At 46.3% G+C, this 17565-nt stretch overlaps 11 non-coding genes across 11 annotated transcripts; all 11 read right to left on the bottom strand.

Annotated features, from left to right (window-relative positions):
• Window positions 1-421: 421 nt before the first annotated feature.
• LOC142269013 (U2 spliceosomal RNA) lies at window positions 422-612 on the bottom strand. The gene has a single exon (XR_012734576.1). It is a non-coding gene; the product is annotated as a U2 spliceosomal RNA (small nuclear RNA).
• A 1387-nt stretch (window positions 613-1999) lies between these two features.
• LOC142269012 (U2 spliceosomal RNA) lies at window positions 2000-2190 on the bottom strand. Its single transcript, XR_012734575.1, has one exon. It is a non-coding gene; the product is annotated as a U2 spliceosomal RNA (small nuclear RNA).
• Window positions 2191-3577: 1387 nt separating this feature from the next.
• On the bottom strand, window positions 3578-3768 carry LOC142269011 (U2 spliceosomal RNA). The gene has a single exon (XR_012734574.1). It is a non-coding gene; the product is annotated as a U2 spliceosomal RNA (small nuclear RNA).
• Window positions 3769-5155: 1387 nt separating this feature from the next.
• Window positions 5156-5346, bottom strand: LOC142269010 (U2 spliceosomal RNA). Its single transcript, XR_012734573.1, has one exon. It is a non-coding gene; the product is annotated as a U2 spliceosomal RNA (small nuclear RNA).
• Window positions 5347-6733: 1387 nt separating this feature from the next.
• LOC142269009 (U2 spliceosomal RNA) lies at window positions 6734-6924 on the bottom strand. Its single transcript, XR_012734572.1, has one exon. It is a non-coding gene; the product is annotated as a U2 spliceosomal RNA (small nuclear RNA).
• Window positions 6925-8312: 1388 nt separating this feature from the next.
• LOC142269008 (U2 spliceosomal RNA) lies at window positions 8313-8503 on the bottom strand. The gene has a single exon (XR_012734571.1). It is a non-coding gene; the product is annotated as a U2 spliceosomal RNA (small nuclear RNA).
• A 1387-nt stretch (window positions 8504-9890) lies between these two features.
• On the bottom strand, window positions 9891-10081 carry LOC142269007 (U2 spliceosomal RNA). The gene has a single exon (XR_012734570.1). It is a non-coding gene; the product is annotated as a U2 spliceosomal RNA (small nuclear RNA).
• Window positions 10082-11468: 1387 nt separating this feature from the next.
• LOC142269006 (U2 spliceosomal RNA) lies at window positions 11469-11659 on the bottom strand. The gene has a single exon (XR_012734569.1). It is a non-coding gene; the product is annotated as a U2 spliceosomal RNA (small nuclear RNA).
• A 1387-nt stretch (window positions 11660-13046) lies between these two features.
• On the bottom strand, window positions 13047-13237 carry LOC142269003 (U2 spliceosomal RNA). The gene has a single exon (XR_012734567.1). It is a non-coding gene; the product is annotated as a U2 spliceosomal RNA (small nuclear RNA).
• Window positions 13238-14624: 1387 nt separating this feature from the next.
• Window positions 14625-14815, bottom strand: LOC142269002 (U2 spliceosomal RNA). The gene has a single exon (XR_012734566.1). It is a non-coding gene; the product is annotated as a U2 spliceosomal RNA (small nuclear RNA).
• A 1387-nt stretch (window positions 14816-16202) lies between these two features.
• LOC142269001 (U2 spliceosomal RNA) lies at window positions 16203-16393 on the bottom strand. The gene has a single exon (XR_012734565.1). It is a non-coding gene; the product is annotated as a U2 spliceosomal RNA (small nuclear RNA).
• Window positions 16394-17565: the final 1172 nt, after the last annotated feature.

The raw sequence follows: 17565 nt of genomic DNA, 5'->3' as shown, positions 1-17565 counted from the left end.
AGAAAACCCCAAAAACCAATGCATGATAGGAATAAACAGGTAACTTTCTTTGGAGTGGAAGCGGAGAGATCGCACCAGATGCCAATTCTAGATGTTATCACACCTGTGGTCACTGCAGCAGCAGGTGAATCCACTTTGTCCAAAAGGGATCTATTCCATTCAATTGCAAATGATCTAGATAAGACAGAGAACTGCAGCACGGGGACATAGCCGAGTTGGTCAGGTTGAGTGGTGATGAGTTTGCTATTTGGATGAATAAAGAAAGTCAAAAGTGTGAAAGATAAAAAACAAAAGGAGGAAGTGTGAAAAGTGAATGGGCCAAATTGAGGTGCATATGAAGACGTATGCTTTCTTCCAATTCATTAAATCGGGCTAATATGAATCAGGTGAATTGAGTTCTGCTTTTGGAAACTGGGTTAAGAAGGGGTGCACCGTTCCTGGAGGTACTGCAATACCAGGTCAATGCGTGGAGTGGACAGAGCAAGCTCTTTTTCCATCTCCCTGTTCTAAAAATCCATTTAATATATGGTCCCCAGATAGGGGACGTATCAGATATTAAACTGATAAGAACAGATACTACACTTGATCTTAGCCAAAAGGCCGAGAAGCGATAACCAGAATTGGTTTGGGCCTCGAGTGGCACCCTGGCCTATGCCGGACACATCTTAGGGAGAGAGAGCGAGAGGGAGACAAACCCACGCCTACACAAGACATTTTGTCACCCAAGCCAACCCTTGAAAAGGCTGCTTTGCAGAGCCAAAACAAGAAGAATGGTGCGTTTTGCAGCCGCCGCCCACTGCAATGAATCTGAATAACTCCTCCTTTAGGGCGCAAGCAACTCCCCTCCCCCTTGCAGTCTTTCCAATTCACGATACAAAAAGACGGACAGGACAGGTTGCCTGACTTTCCGTCACTGCCACCCTTTGCCATCCTTACCCGTAGAAAGCCCTTTCATCATCCCCAAACCCTAATCTTTTCCCTTTCCTTCCCAGCCCCCAAACCCTGCCCTCTGTACCTTTCTCACCACCCGCTTCCCTTCTCCTGTCATCCCCCTACCACCCGGGAAAAAAAGAGATTGCCCCCTCCTTCCACTAGCCCACCCTCCCACCCAAAGAACAACTTCTTCTGCGCAGCTTGTTTTCTAGGCAGCAGCGCTATTGTGATGTCATCGGGGGGCATTGTGACAAGCCGCCAGTGTTCCGTCTCTTCATGTTGTGCACAGTTCAAACGGAAAATACATCAACAGGCAGACTACAGAAAAGCTTACTATCAAAGGTTAGAGGGGGGCTTTCTCAGAGGGCTTTTTACAGTTTTTCTATTCCCAATTAGCCGTTTAAGTGTACTTATTGAAAGTAGTAATTCTTTCATAGGCCGCCCTTTCTTAGTATTTGACGTTCCTTATATTGCGGTATGAGGCTTCGCAGTAGGTTGCAAACATTCATCACCCATGACTGTCCCCAATTGAGCTCAGAAGCTCAATGTCTATCATGACCTCTCTTTTAGAATGTCCAAGAGCAAGCAAACTATTCCTCCAGGAGAGGGCGCCAACAGACTACTAAAGAGATCATCATTACTCAAAGAAAACCCCAAAAACCAATGCATGATAGGAATAAACAGGTAACTTTCTTTGGAGTGGAAGCGGAGAGATCGCACCAGATGCCAATTCTAGATGTTATCACACCTGTGGTCACTGCAGCAGCAGGTGAATCCACTTTGTCCAAAAGGGATCTATTCCATTCAATTGCAAATGATCTAGATAAGACAGAGAACTGCAGCACGGGGACATAGCCGAGTTGGTCAGGTTGAGTGGTGATGAGTTTGCTATTTGGATGAATAAAGAAAGTCAAAAGTGTGAAAGATAAAAAACAAAAGGAGGAAGTGTGAAAAGTGAATGGGCCAAATTGAGGTGCATATGAAGACGTATGCTTTCTTCCAATTCATTAAATCGGGCTAATATGAATCAGGTGAATTGAGTTCTGCTTTTGGAAACTGGGTTAAGAAGGGGTGCACCGTTCCTGGAGGTACTGCAATACCAGGTCAATGCGTGGAGTGGACAGAGCAAGCTCTTTTTCCATCTCCCTGTTCTAAAAATCCATTTAATATATGGTCCCCAGATAGGGGACGTATCAGATATTAAACTGATAAGAACAGATACTACACTTGATCTTAGCCAAAAGGCCGAGAAGCGATAACCAGAATTGGTTTGGGCCTCGAGTGGCACCCTGGCCTATGCCGGACACATCTTAGGGAGAGAGAGCGAGAGGGAGACAAACCCACGCCTACACAAGACATTTTGTCACCCAAGCCAACCCTTGAAAAGGCTGCTTTGCAGAGCCAAAACAAGAAGAATGGTGCGTTTTGCAGCCGCCGCCCACTGCAATGAATCTGAATAACTCCTCCTTTAGGGCGCAAGCAACTCCCCTCCCCCTTGCAGTCTTTCCAATTCACGATACAAAAAGACGGACAGGACAGGTTGCCTGACTTTCCGTCACTGCCACCCTTTGCCATCCTTACCCGTAGAAAGCCCTTTCATCATCCCCAAACCCTAATCTTTTCCCTTTCCTTCCCAGCCCCCAAACCCTGCCCTCTGTACCTTTCTCACCACCCGCTTCCCTTCTCCTGTCATCCCCCTACCACCCGGGAAAAAAAGAGATTGCCCCCTCCTTCCACTAGCCCACCCTCCCACCCAAAGAACAACTTCTTCTGCGCAGCTTGTTTTCTAGGCAGCAGCGCTATTGTGATGTCATCGGGGGGCATTGTGACAAGCCGCCAGTGTTCCGTCTCTTCATGTTGTGCACAGTTCAAACGGAAAATACATCAACAGGCAGACTACAGAAAAGCTTACTATCAAAGGTTAGAGGGGGGCTTTCTCAGAGGGCTTTTTACAGTTTTTCTATTCCCAATTAGCCGTTTAAGTGTACTTATTGAAAGTAGTAATTCTTTCATAGGCCGCCCTTTCTTAGTATTTGACGTTCCTTATATTGCGGTATGAGGCTTCGCAGTAGGTTGCAAACATTCATCACCCATGACTGTCCCCAATTGAGCTCAGAAGCTCAATGTCTATCATGACCTCTCTTTTAGAATGTCCAAGAGCAAGCAAACTATTCCTCCAGGAGAGGGCGCCAACAGACTACTAAAGAGATCATCATTACTCAAAGAAAACCCCAAAAACCAATGCATGATAGGAATAAACAGGTAACTTTCTTTGGAGTGGAAGCGGAGAGATCGCACCAGATGCCAATTCTAGATGTTATCACACCTGTGGTCACTGCAGCAGCAGGTGAATCCACTTTGTCCAAAAGGGATCTATTCCATTCAATTGCAAATGATCTAGATAAGACAGAGAACTGCAGCACGGGGACATAGCCGAGTTGGTCAGGTTGAGTGGTGATGAGTTTGCTATTTGGATGAATAAAGAAAGTCAAAAGTGTGAAAGATAAAAAACAAAAGGAGGAAGTGTGAAAAGTGAATGGGCCAAATTGAGGTGCATATGAAGACGTATGCTTTCTTCCAATTCATTAAATCGGGCTAATATGAATCAGGTGAATTGAGTTCTGCTTTTGGAAACTGGGTTAAGAAGGGGTGCACCGTTCCTGGAGGTACTGCAATACCAGGTCAATGCGTGGAGTGGACAGAGCAAGCTCTTTTTCCATCTCCCTGTTCTAAAAATCCATTTAATATATGGTCCCCAGATAGGGGACGTATCAGATATTAAACTGATAAGAACAGATACTACACTTGATCTTAGCCAAAAGGCCGAGAAGCGATAACCAGAATTGGTTTGGGCCTCGAGTGGCACCCTGGCCTATGCCGGACACATCTTAGGGAGAGAGAGCGAGAGGGAGACAAACCCACGCCTACACAAGACATTTTGTCACCCAAGCCAACCCTTGAAAAGGCTGCTTTGCAGAGCCAAAACAAGAAGAATGGTGCGTTTTGCAGCCGCCGCCCACTGCAATGAATCTGAATAACTCCTCCTTTAGGGCGCAAGCAACTCCCCTCCCCCTTGCAGTCTTTCCAATTCACGATACAAAAAGACGGACAGGACAGGTTGCCTGACTTTCCGTCACTGCCACCCTTTGCCATCCTTACCCGTAGAAAGCCCTTTCATCATCCCCAAACCCTAATCTTTTCCCTTTCCTTCCCAGCCCCCAAACCCTGCCCTCTGTACCTTTCTCACCACCCGCTTCCCTTCTCCTGTCATCCCCCTACCACCCGGGAAAAAAAGAGATTGCCCCCTCCTTCCACTAGCCCACCCTCCCACCCAAAGAACAACTTCTTCTGCGCAGCTTGTTTTCTAGGCAGCAGCGCTATTGTGATGTCATCGGGGGGCATTGTGACAAGCCGCCAGTGTTCCGTCTCTTCATGTTGTGCACAGTTCAAACGGAAAATACATCAACAGGCAGACTACAGAAAAGCTTACTATCAAAGGTTAGAGGGGGGCTTTCTCAGAGGGCTTTTTACAGTTTTTCTATTCCCAATTAGCCGTTTAAGTGTACTTATTGAAAGTAGTAATTCTTTCATAGGCCGCCCTTTCTTAGTATTTGACGTTCCTTATATTGCGGTATGAGGCTTCGCAGTAGGTTGCAAACATTCATCACCCATGACTGTCCCCAATTGAGCTCAGAAGCTCAATGTCTATCATGACCTCTCTTTTAGAATGTCCAAGAGCAAGCAAACTATTCCTCCAGGAGAGGGCGCCAACAGACTACTAAAGAGATCATCATTACTCAAAGAAAACCCCAAAAACCAATGCATGATAGGAATAAACAGGTAACTTTCTTTGGAGTGGAAGCGGAGAGATCGCACCAGATGCCAATTCTAGATGTTATCACACCTGTGGTCACTGCAGCAGCAGGTGAATCCACTTTGTCCAAAAGGGATCTATTCCATTCAATTGCAAATGATCTAGATAAGACAGAGAACTGCAGCACGGGGACATAGCCGAGTTGGTCAGGTTGAGTGGTGATGAGTTTGCTATTTGGATGAATAAAGAAAGTCAAAAGTGTGAAAGATAAAAAACAAAAGGAGGAAGTGTGAAAAGTGAATGGGCCAAATTGAGGTGCATATGAAGACGTATGCTTTCTTCCAATTCATTAAATCGGGCTAATATGAATCAGGTGAATTGAGTTCTGCTTTTGGAAACTGGGTTAAGAAGGGGTGCACCGTTCCTGGAGGTACTGCAATACCAGGTCAATGCGTGGAGTGGACAGAGCAAGCTCTTTTTCCATCTCCCTGTTCTAAAAATCCATTTAATATATGGTCCCCAGATAGGGGACGTATCAGATATTAAACTGATAAGAACAGATACTACACTTGATCTTAGCCAAAAGGCCGAGAAGCGATAACCAGAATTGGTTTGGGCCTCGAGTGGCACCCTGGCCTATGCCGGACACATCTTAGGGAGAGAGAGCGAGAGGGAGACAAACCCACGCCTACACAAGACATTTTGTCACCCAAGCCAACCCTTGAAAAGGCTGCTTTGCAGAGCCAAAACAAGAAGAATGGTGCGTTTTGCAGCCGCCGCCCACTGCAATGAATCTGAATAACTCCTCCTTTAGGGCGCAAGCAACTCCCCTCCCCCTTGCAGTCTTTCCAATTCACGATACAAAAAGACGGACAGGACAGGTTGCCTGACTTTCCGTCACTGCCACCCTTTGCCATCCTTACCCGTAGAAAGCCCTTTCATCATCCCCAAACCCTAATCTTTTCCCTTTCCTTCCCAGCCCCCAAACCCTGCCCTCTGTACCTTTCTCACCACCCGCTTCCCTTCTCCTGTCATCCCCCTACCACCCGGGAAAAAAAGAGATTGCCCCCTCCTTCCACTAGCCCACCCTCCCACCCAAAGAACAACTTCTTCTGCGCAGCTTGTTTTCTAGGCAGCAGCGCTATTGTGATGTCATCGGGGGGCATTGTGACAAGCCGCCAGTGTTCCGTCTCTTCATGTTGTGCACAGTTCAAACGGAAAATACATCAACAGGCAGACTACAGAAAAGCTTACTATCAAAGGTTAGAGGGGGGCTTTCTCAGAGGGCTTTTTACAGTTTTTCTATTCCCAATTAGCCGTTTAAGTGTACTTATTGAAAGTAGTAATTCTTTCATAGGCCGCCCTTTCTTAGTATTTGACGTTCCTTATATTGCGGTATGAGGCTTCGCAGTAGGTTGCAAACATTCATCACCCATGACTGTCCCCAATTGAGCTCAGAAGCTCAATGTCTATCATGACCTCTCTTTTAGAATGTCCAAGAGCAAGCAAACTATTCCTCCAGGAGAGGGCGCCAACAGACTACTAAAGAGATCATCATTACTCAAAGAAAACCCCAAAAACCAATGCATGATAGGAATAAACAGGTAACTTTCTTTGGAGTGGAAGCGGAGAGATCGCACCAGATGCCAATTCTAGATGTTATCACACCTGTGGTCACTGCAGCAGCAGGTGAATCCACTTTGTCCAAAAGGGATCTATTCCATTCAATTGCAAATGATCTAGATAAGACAGAGAACTGCAGCACGGGGACATAGCCGAGTTGGTCAGGTTGAGTGGTGATGAGTTTGCTATTTGGATGAATAAAGAAAGTCAAAAGTGTGAAAGATAAAAAACAAAAGGAGGAAGTGTGAAAAGTGAATGGGCCAAATTGAGGTGCATATGAAGACGTATGCTTTCTTCCAATTCATTAAATCGGGCTAATATGAATCAGGTGAATTGAGTTCTGCTTTTGGAAACTGGGTTAAGAAGGGGTGCACCGTTCCTGGAGGTACTGCAATACCAGGTCAATGCGTGGAGTGGACAGAGCAAGCTCTTTTTCCATCTCCCTGTTCTAAAAATCCATTTAATATATGGTCCCCAGATAGGGGACGTATCAGATATTAAACTGATAAGAACAGATACTACACTTGATCTTAGCCAAAAGGCCGAGAAGCGATAACCAGAATTGGTTTGGGCCTCGAGTGGCACCCTGGCCTATGCCGGACACATCTTAGGGAGAGAGAGCGAGAGGGAGACAAACCCACGCCTACACAAGACATTTTGTCACCCAAGCCAACCCTTGAAAAGGCTGCTTTGCAGAGCCAAAACAAGAAGAATGGTGCGTTTTGCAGCCGCCGCCCACTGCAATGAATCTGAATAACTCCTCCTTTAGGGCGCAAGCAACTCCCCTCCCCCTTGCAGTCTTTCCAATTCACGATACAAAAAGACGGACAGGACAGGTTGCCTGACTTTCCGTCACTGCCACCCTTTGCCATCCTTACCCGTAGAAAGCCCTTTCATCATCCCCAAACCCTAATCTTGTTCCCTTTCCTTCCCAGCCCCCAAACCCTGCCCTCTGTACCTTTCTCACCACCCGCTTCCCTTCTCCTGTCATCCCCCTACCACCCGGGAAAAAAAGAGATTGCCCCCTCCTTCCACTAGCCCACCCTCCCACCCAAAGAACAACTTCTTCTGCGCAGCTTGTTTTCTAGGCAGCAGCGCTATTGTGATGTCATCGGGGGGCATTGTGACAAGCCGCCAGTGTTCCGTCTCTTCATGTTGTGCACAGTTCAAACGGAAAATACATCAACAGGCAGACTACAGAAAAGCTTACTATCAAAGGTTAGAGGGGGGCTTTCTCAGAGGGCTTTTTACAGTTTTTCTATTCCCAATTAGCCGTTTAAGTGTACTTATTGAAAGTAGTAATTCTTTCATAGGCCGCCCTTTCTTAGTATTTGACGTTCCTTATATTGCGGTATGAGGCTTCGCAGTAGGTTGCAAACATTCATCACCCATGACTGTCCCCAATTGAGCTCAGAAGCTCAATGTCTATCATGACCTCTCTTTTAGAATGTCCAAGAGCAAGCAAACTATTCCTCCAGGAGAGGGCGCCAACAGACTACTAAAGAGATCATCATTACTCAAAGAAAACCCCAAAAACCAATGCATGATAGGAATAAACAGGTAACTTTCTTTGGAGTGGAAGCGGAGAGATCGCACCAGATGCCAATTCTAGATGTTATCACACCTGTGGTCACTGCAGCAGCAGGTGAATCCACTTTGTCCAAAAGGGATCTATTCCATTCAATTGCAAATGATCTAGATAAGACAGAGAACTGCAGCACGGGGACATAGCCGAGTTGGTCAGGTTGAGTGGTGATGAGTTTGCTATTTGGATGAATAAAGAAAGTCAAAAGTGTGAAAGATAAAAAACAAAAGGAGGAAGTGTGAAAAGTGAATGGGCCAAATTGAGGTGCATATGAAGACGTATGCTTTCTTCCAATTCATTAAATCGGGCTAATATGAATCAGGTGAATTGAGTTCTGCTTTTGGAAACTGGGTTAAGAAGGGGTGCACCGTTCCTGGAGGTACTGCAATACCAGGTCAATGCGTGGAGTGGACAGAGCAAGCTCTTTTTCCATCTCCCTGTTCTAAAAATCCATTTAATATATGGTCCCCAGATAGGGGACGTATCAGATATTAAACTGATAAGAACAGATACTACACTTGATCTTAGCCAAAAGGCCGAGAAGCGATAACCAGAATTGGTTTGGGCCTCGAGTGGCACCCTGGCCTATGCCGGACACATCTTAGGGAGAGAGAGCGAGAGGGAGACAAACCCACGCCTACACAAGACATTTTGTCACCCAAGCCAACCCTTGAAAAGGCTGCTTTGCAGAGCCAAAACAAGAAGAATGGTGCGTTTTGCAGCCGCCGCCCACTGCAATGAATCTGAATAACTCCTCCTTTAGGGCGCAAGCAACTCCCCTCCCCCTTGCAGTCTTTCCAATTCACGATACAAAAAGACGGACAGGACAGGTTGCCTGACTTTCCGTCACTGCCACCCTTTGCCATCCTTACCCGTAGAAAGCCCTTTCATCATCCCCAAACCCTAATCTTTTCCCTTTCCTTCCCAGCCCCCAAACCCTGCCCTCTGTACCTTTCTCACCACCCGCTTCCCTTCTCCTGTCATCCCCCTACCACCCGGGAAAAAAAGAGATTGCCCCCTCCTTCCACTAGCCCACCCTCCCACCCAAAGAACAACTTCTTCTGCGCAGCTTGTTTTCTAGGCAGCAGCGCTATTGTGATGTCATCGGGGGGCATTGTGACAAGCCGCCAGTGTTCCGTCTCTTCATGTTGTGCACAGTTCAAACGGAAAATACATCAACAGGCAGACTACAGAAAAGCTTACTATCAAAGGTTAGAGGGGGGCTTTCTCAGAGGGCTTTTTACAGTTTTTCTATTCCCAATTAGCCGTTTAAGTGTACTTATTGAAAGTAGTAATTCTTTCATAGGCCGCCCTTTCTTAGTATTTGACGTTCCTTATATTGCGGTATGAGGCTTCGCAGTAGGTTGCAAACATTCATCACCCATGACTGTCCCCAATTGAGCTCAGAAGCTCAATGTCTATCATGACCTCTCTTTTAGAATGTCCAAGAGCAAGCAAACTATTCCTCCAGGAGAGGGCGCCAACAGACTACTAAAGAGATCATCATTACTCAAAGAAAACCCCAAAAACCAATGCATGATAGGAATAAACAGGTAACTTTCTTTGGAGTGGAAGCGGAGAGATCGCACCAGATGCCAATTCTAGATGTTATCACACCTGTGGTCACTGCAGCAGCAGGTGAATCCACTTTGTCCAAAAGGGATCTATTCCATTCAATTGCAAATGATCTAGATAAGACAGAGAACTGCAGCACGGGGACATAGCCGAGTTGGTCAGGTTGAGTGGTGATGAGTTTGCTATTTGGATGAATAAAGAAAGTCAAAAGTGTGAAAGATAAAAAACAAAAGGAGGAAGTGTGAAAAGTGAATGGGCCAAATTGAGGTGCATATGAAGACGTATGCTTTCTTCCAATTCATTAAATCGGGCTAATATGAATCAGGTGAATTGAGTTCTGCTTTTGGAAACTGGGTTAAGAAGGGGTGCACCGTTCCTGGAGGTACTGCAATACCAGGTCAATGCGTGGAGTGGACAGAGCAAGCTCTTTTTCCATCTCCCTGTTCTAAAAATCCATTTAATATATGGTCCCCAGATAGGGGACGTATCAGATATTAAACTGATAAGAACAGATACTACACTTGATCTTAGCCAAAAGGCCGAGAAGCGATAACCAGAATTGGTTTGGGCCTCGAGTGGCACCCTGGCCTATGCCGGACACATCTTAGGGAGAGAGAGCGAGAGGGAGACAAACCCACGCCTACACAAGACATTTTGTCACCCAAGCCAACCCTTGAAAAGGCTGCTTTGCAGAGCCAAAACAAGAAGAATGGTGCGTTTTGCAGCCGCCGCCCACTGCAATGAATCTGAATAACTCCTCCTTTAGGGCGCAAGCAACTCCCCTCCCCCTTGCAGTCTTTCCAATTCACGATACAAAAAGACGGACAGGACAGGTTGCCTGACTTTCCGTCACTGCCACCCTTTGCCATCCTTACCCGTAGAAAGCCCTTTCATCATCCCCAAACCCTAATCTTTTCCCTTTCCTTCCCAGCCCCCAAACCCTGCCCTCTGTACCTTTCTCACCACCCGCTTCCCTTCTCCTGTCATCCCCCTACCACCCGGGAAAAAAAGAGATTGCCCCCTCCTTCCACTAGCCCACCCTCCCACCCAAAGAACAACTTCTTCTGCGCAGCTTGTTTTCTAGGCAGCAGCGCTATTGTGATGTCATCGGGGGGCATTGTGACAAGCCGCCAGTGTTCCGTCTCTTCATGTTGTGCACAGTTCAAACGGAAAATACATCAACAGGCAGACTACAGAAAAGCTTACTATCAAAGGTTAGAGGGGGGCTTTCTCAGAGGGCTTTTTACAGTTTTTCTATTCCCAATTAGCCGTTTAAGTGTACTTATTGAAAGTAGTAATTCTTTCATAGGCCGCCCTTTCTTAGTATTTGACGTTCCTTATATTGCGGTATGAGGCTTCGCAGTAGGTTGCAAACATTCATCACCCATGACTGTCCCCAATTGAGCTCAGAAGCTCAATGTCTATCATGACCTCTCTTTTAGAATGTCCAAGAGCAAGCAAACTATTCCTCCAGGAGAGGGCGCCAACAGACTACTAAAGAGATCATCATTACTCAAAGAAAACCCCAAAAACCAATGCATGATAGGAATAAACAGGTAACTTTCTTTGGAGTGGAAGCGGAGAGATCGCACCAGATGCCAATTCTAGATGTTATCACACCTGTGGTCACTGCAGCAGCAGGTGAATCCACTTTGTCCAAAAGGGATCTATTCCATTCAATTGCAAATGATCTAGATAAGACAGAGAACTGCAGCACGGGGACATAGCCGAGTTGGTCAGGTTGAGTGGTGATGAGTTTGCTATTTGGATGAATAAAGAAAGTCAAAAGTGTGAAAGATAAAAAACAAAAGGAGGAAGTGTGAAAAGTGAATGGGCCAAATTGAGGTGCATATGAAGACGTATGCTTTCTTCCAATTCATTAAATCGGGCTAATATGAATCAGGTGAATTGAGTTCTGCTTTTGGAAACTGGGTTAAGAAGGGGTGCACCGTTCCTGGAGGTACTGCAATACCAGGTCAATGCGTGGAGTGGACAGAGCAAGCTCTTTTTCCATCTCCCTGTTCTAAAAATCCATTTAATATATGGTCCCCAGATAGGGGACGTATCAGATATTAAACTGATAAGAACAGATACTACACTTGATCTTAGCCAAAAGGCCGAGAAGCGATAACCAGAATTGGTTTGGGCCTCGAGTGGCACCCTGGCCTATGCCGGACACATCTTAGGGAGAGAGAGCGAGAGGGAGACAAACCCACGCCTACACAAGACATTTTGTCACCCAAGCCAACCCTTGAAAAGGCTGCTTTGCAGAGCCAAAACAAGAAGAATGGTGCGTTTTGCAGCCGCCGCCCACTGCAATGAATCTGAATAACTCCTCCTTTAGGGCGCAAGCAACTCCCCTCCCCCTTGCAGTCTTTCCAATTCACGATACAAAAAGACGGACAGGACAGGTTGCCTGACTTTCCGTCACTGCCACCCTTTGCCATCCTTACCCGTAGAAAGCCCTTTCATCATCCCCAAACCCTAATCTTTTCCCTTTCCTTCCCAGCCCCCAAACCCTGCCCTCTGTACCTTTCTCACCACCCGCTTCCCTTCTCCTGTCATCCCCCTACCACCCGGGAAAAAAAGAGATTGCCCCCTCCTTCCACTAGCCCACCCTCCCACCCAAAGAACAACTTCTTCTGCGCAGCTTGTTTTCTAGGCAGCAGCGCTATTGTGATGTCATCGGGGGGCATTGTGACAAGCCGCCAGTGTTCCGTCTCTTCATGTTGTGCACAGTTCAAACGGAAAATACATCAACAGGCAGACTACAGAAAAGCTTACTATCAAAGGTTAGAGGGGGGCTTTCTCAGAGGGCTTTTTACAGTTTTTCTATTCCCAATTAGCCGTTTAAGTGTACTTATTGAAAGTAGTAATTCTTTCATAGGCCGCCCTTTCTTAGTATTTGACGTTCCTTATATTGCGGTATGAGGCTTCGCAGTAGGTTGCAAACATTCATCACCCATGACTGTCCCCAATTGAGCTCAGAAGCTCAATGTCTATCATGACCTCTCTTTTAGAATGTCCAAGAGCAAGCAAACTATTCCTCCAGGAGAGGGCGCCAACAGACTACTAAAGAGATCATCATTACTCAAAGAAAACCCCAAAAACCAATGCATGATAGGAATAAACAGGTAACTTTCTTTGGAGTGGAAGCGGAGAGATCGCACCAGATGCCAATTCTAGATGTTATCACACCTGTGGTCACTGCAGCAGCAGGTGAATCCACTTTGTCCAAAAGGGATCTATTCCATTCAATTGCAAATGATCTAGATAAGACAGAGAACTGCAGCACGGGGACATAGCCGAGTTGGTCAGGTTGAGTGGTGATGAGTTTGCTATTTGGATGAATAAAGAAAGTCAAAAGTGTGAAAGATAAAAAACAAAAGGAGGAAGTGTGAAAAGTGAATGGGCCAAATTGAGGTGCATATGAAGACGTATGCTTTCTTCCAATTCATTAAATCGGGCTAATATGAATCAGGTGAATTGAGTTCTGCTTTTGGAAACTGGGTTAAGAAGGGGTGCACCGTTCCTGGAGGTACTGCAATACCAGGTCAATGCGTGGAGTGGACAGAGCAAGCTCTTTTTCCATCTCCCTGTTCTAAAAATCCATTTAATATATGGTCCCCAGATAGGGGACGTATCAGATATTAAACTGATAAGAACAGATACTACACTTGATCTTAGCCAAAAGGCCGAGAAGCGATAACCAGAATTGGTTTGGGCCTCGAGTGGCACCCTGGCCTATGCCGGACACATCTTAGGGAGAGAGAGCGAGAGGGAGACAAACCCACGCCTACACAAGACATTTTGTCACCCAAGCCAACCCTTGAAAAGGCTGCTTTGCAGAGCCAAAACAAGAAGAATGGTGCGTTTTGCAGCCGCCGCCCACTGCAATGAATCTGAATAACTCCTCCTTTAGGGCGCAAGCAACTCCCCTCCCCCTTGCAGTCTTTCCAATTCACGATACAAAAAGACGGACAGGACAGGTTGCCTGACTTTCCGTCACTGCCACCCTTTGCCATCCTTACCCGTAGAAAGCCCTTTCATCATCCCCAAACCCTAATCTTTTCCCTTTCCTTCCCAGCCCCCAAACCCTGCCCTCTGTACCTTTCTCACCACCCGCTTCCCTTCTCCTGTCATCCCCCTACCACCCGGGAAAAAAAGAGATTGCCCCCTCCTTCCACTAGCCCACCCTCCCACCCAAAGAACAACTTCTTCTGCGCAGCTTGTTTTCTAGGCAGCAGCGCTATTGTGATGTCATCGGGGGGCATTGTGACAAGCCGCCAGTGTTCCGTCTCTTCATGTTGTGCACAGTTCAAACGGAAAATACATCAACAGGCAGACTACAGAAAAGCTTACTATCAAAGGTTAGAGGGGGGCTTTCTCAGAGGGCTTTTTACAGTTTTTCTATTCCCAATTAGCCGTTTAAGTGTACTTATTGAAAGTAGTAATTCTTTCATAGGCCGCCCTTTCTTAGTATTTGACGTTCCTTATATTGCGGTATGAGGCTTCGCAGTAGGTTGCAAACATTCATCACCCATGACTGTCCCCAATTGAGCTCAGAAGCTCAATGTCTATCATGACCTCTCTTTTAGAATGTCCAAGAGCAAGCAAACTATTCCTCCAGGAGAGGGCGCCAACAGACTACTAAAGAGATCATCATTACTCAAAGAAAACCCCAAAAACCAATGCATGATAGGAATAAACAGGTAACTTTCTTTGGAGTGGAAGCGGAGAGATCGCACCAGATGCCAATTCTAGATGTTATCACACCTGTGGTCACTGCAGCAGCAGGTGAATCCACTTTGTCCAAAAGGGATCTATTCCATTCAATTGCAAATGATCTAGATAAGACAGAGAACTGCAGCACGGGGACATAGCCGAGTTGGTCAGGTTGAGTGGTGATGAGTTTGCTATTTGGATGAATAAAGAAAGTCAAAAGTGTGAAAGATAAAAAACAAAAGGAGGAAGTGTGAAAAGTGAATGGGCCAAATTGAGGTGCATATGAAGACGTATGCTTTCTTCCAATTCATTAAATCGGGCTAATATGAATCAGGTGAATTGAGTTCTGCTTTTGGAAACTGGGTTAAGAAGGGGTGCACCGTTCCTGGAGGTACTGCAATACCAGGTCAATGCGTGGAGTGGACAGAGCAAGCTCTTTTTCCATCTCCCTGTTCTAAAAATCCATTTAATATATGGTCCCCAGATAGGGGACGTATCAGATATTAAACTGATAAGAACAGATACTACACTTGATCTTAGCCAAAAGGCCGAGAAGCGATAACCAGAATTGGTTTGGGCCTCGAGTGGCACCCTGGCCTATGCCGGACACATCTTAGGGAGAGAGAGCGAGAGGGAGACAAACCCACGCCTACACAAGACATTTTGTCACCCAAGCCAACCCTTGAAAAGGCTGCTTTGCAGAGCCAAAACAAGAAGAATGGTGCGTTTTGCAGCCGCCGCCCACTGCAATGAATCTGAATAACTCCTCCTTTAGGGCGCAAGCAACTCCCCTCCCCCTTGCAGTCTTTCCAATTCACGATACAAAAAGACGGACAGGACAGGTTGCCTGACTTTCCGTCACTGCCACCCTTTGCCATCCTTACCCGTAGAAAGCCCTTTCATCATCCCCAAACCCTAATCTTTTCCCTTTCCTTCCCAGCCCCCAAACCCTGCCCTCTGTACCTTTCTCACCACCCGCTTCCCTTCTCCTGTCATCCCCCTACCACCCGGGAAAAAAAGAGATTGCCACCTCCTTCCACTAGCCCACCCTCCCACCCAAAGAACAACTTCTTCTGCGCAGCTTGTTTTCTAGGCAGCAGCGCTATTGTGATGTCATCGGGGGGCATTGTGACAAGCCGCCAGTGTTCCGTCTCTTCATGTTGTGCACAGTTCAAACGGAAAATACATCAACAGGCAGACTACAGAAAAGCTTACTATCAAAGGTTAGAGGGGGGCTTTCTCAGAGGGCTTTTTACAGTTTTTCTATTCCCAATTAGCCGTTTAAGTGTACTTATTGAAAGTAGTAATTCTTTCATAGGCCGCCCTTTCTTAGTATTTGACGTTCCTTATATTGCGGTATGAGGCTTCGCAGTAGGTTGCAAACATTCATCACCCATGACTGTCCCCAATTGAGCTCAGAAGCTCAATGTCTATCATGACCTCTCTTTTAGAATGTCCAAGAGCAAGCAAACTATTCCTCCAGGAGAGGGCGCCAACAGACTACTAAAGAGATCATCATTACTCAAAGAAAACCCCAAAAACCAATGCATGATAGGAATAAACAGGTAACTTTCTTTGGAGTGGAAGCGGAGAGATCGCACCAGATGCCAATTCTAGATGTTATCACACCTGTGGTCACTGCAGCAGCAGGTGAATCCACTTTGTCCAAAAGGGATCTATTCCATTCAATTGCAAATGATCTAGATAAGACAGAGAACTGCAGCACGGGGACATAGCCGAGTTGGTCAGGTTGAGTGGTGATGAGTTTGCTATTTGGATGAATAAAGAAAGTCAAAAGTGTGAAAGATAAAAAACAAAAGGAGGAAGTGTGAAAAGTGAATGGGCCAAATTGAGGTGCATATGAAGACGTATGCTTTCTTCCAATTCATTAAATCGGGCTAATATGAATCAGGTGAATTGAGTTCTGCTTTTGGAAACTGGGTTAAGAAGGGGTGCACCGTTCCTGGAGGTACTGCAATACCAGGTCAATGCGTGGAGTGGACAGAGCAAGCTCTTTTTCCATCTCCCTGTTCTAAAAATCCATTTAATATATGGTCCCCAGATAGGGGACGTATCAGATATTAAACTGATAAGAACAGATACTACACTTGATCTTAGCCAAAAGGCCGAGAAGCGATAACCAGAATTGGTTTGGGCCTCGAGTGGCACCCTGGCCTATGCCGGACACATCTTAGGGAGAGAGAGCGAGAGGGAGACAAACCCACGCCTACACAAGACATTTTGTCACCCAAGCCAACCCTTGAAAAGGCTGCTTTGCAGAGCCAAAACAAGAAGAATGGTGCGTTTTGCAGCCGCCGCCCACTGCAATGAATCTGAATAACTCCTCCTTTAGGGCGCAAGCAACTCCCCTCCCCCTTGCAGTCTTTCCAATTCACGATACAAAAAGACGGACAGGACAGGTTGCCTGACTTTCCGTCACTGCCACCCTTTGCCATCCTTACCCGTAGAAAGCCCTTTCATCATCCCCAAACCCTAATCTTTTCCCTTTCCTTCCCAGCCCCCAAACCCTGCCCTCTGTACCTTTCTCACCACCCGCTTCCCTTCTCCTGTCATCCCCCTACCACCCGGGAAAAAAAGAGATTGCCCCCTCCTTCCACTAGCCCACCCTCCCACCCAAAGAACAACTTCTTCTGCGCAGCTTGTTTTCTAGGCAGCAGCGCTATTGTGATGTCATCGGGGGGCATTGTGACAAGCCGCCAGTGTTCCGTCTCTTCATGTTGTGCACAGTTCAAACGGAAAATACATCAACAGGCAGACTACAGAAAAGCTTACTATCAAAGGTTAGAGGGGGGCTTTCTCAGAGGGCTTTTTACAGTTTTTCTATTCCCAATTAGCCGTTTAAGTGTACTTATTGAAAGTAGTAATTCTTTCATAGGCCGCCCTTTCTTAGTATTTGACGTTCCTTATATTGCGGTATGAGGCTTCGCAGTAGGTTGCAAACATTCATCACCCATGACTGTCCCCAATTGAGCTCAGAAGCTCAATGTCTATCATGACCTCTCTTTTAGAATGTCCAAGAGCAAGCAAACTATTCCTCCAGGAGAGGGCGCCAACAGACTACTAAAGAGATCATCATTACTCAAAGAAAACCCCAAAAACCAATGCATGATAGGAATAAACAGGTAACTTTCTTTGGAGTGGAAGCGGAGAGATCGCACCAGATGCCAATTCTAGATGTTATCACACCTGTGGTCACTGCAGCAGCAGGTGAATCCACTTTGTCCAAAAGGGATCTATTCCATTCAATTGCAAATGATCTAGATAAGACAGAGAACTGCAGCACGGGGAC

This window comes from Anomaloglossus baeobatrachus, unplaced genomic scaffold (assembly GCF_048569485.1).
Source record: "Anomaloglossus baeobatrachus isolate aAnoBae1 unplaced genomic scaffold, aAnoBae1.hap1 Scaffold_3124, whole genome shotgun sequence".
NCBI lineage: Eukaryota > Metazoa > Chordata > Amphibia > Anura > Aromobatidae > Anomaloglossus > Anomaloglossus baeobatrachus.
The sequence above is the reverse complement of the archived record's forward strand: the minus strand, read 5'-3'. Positions and strand labels throughout refer to the sequence as shown.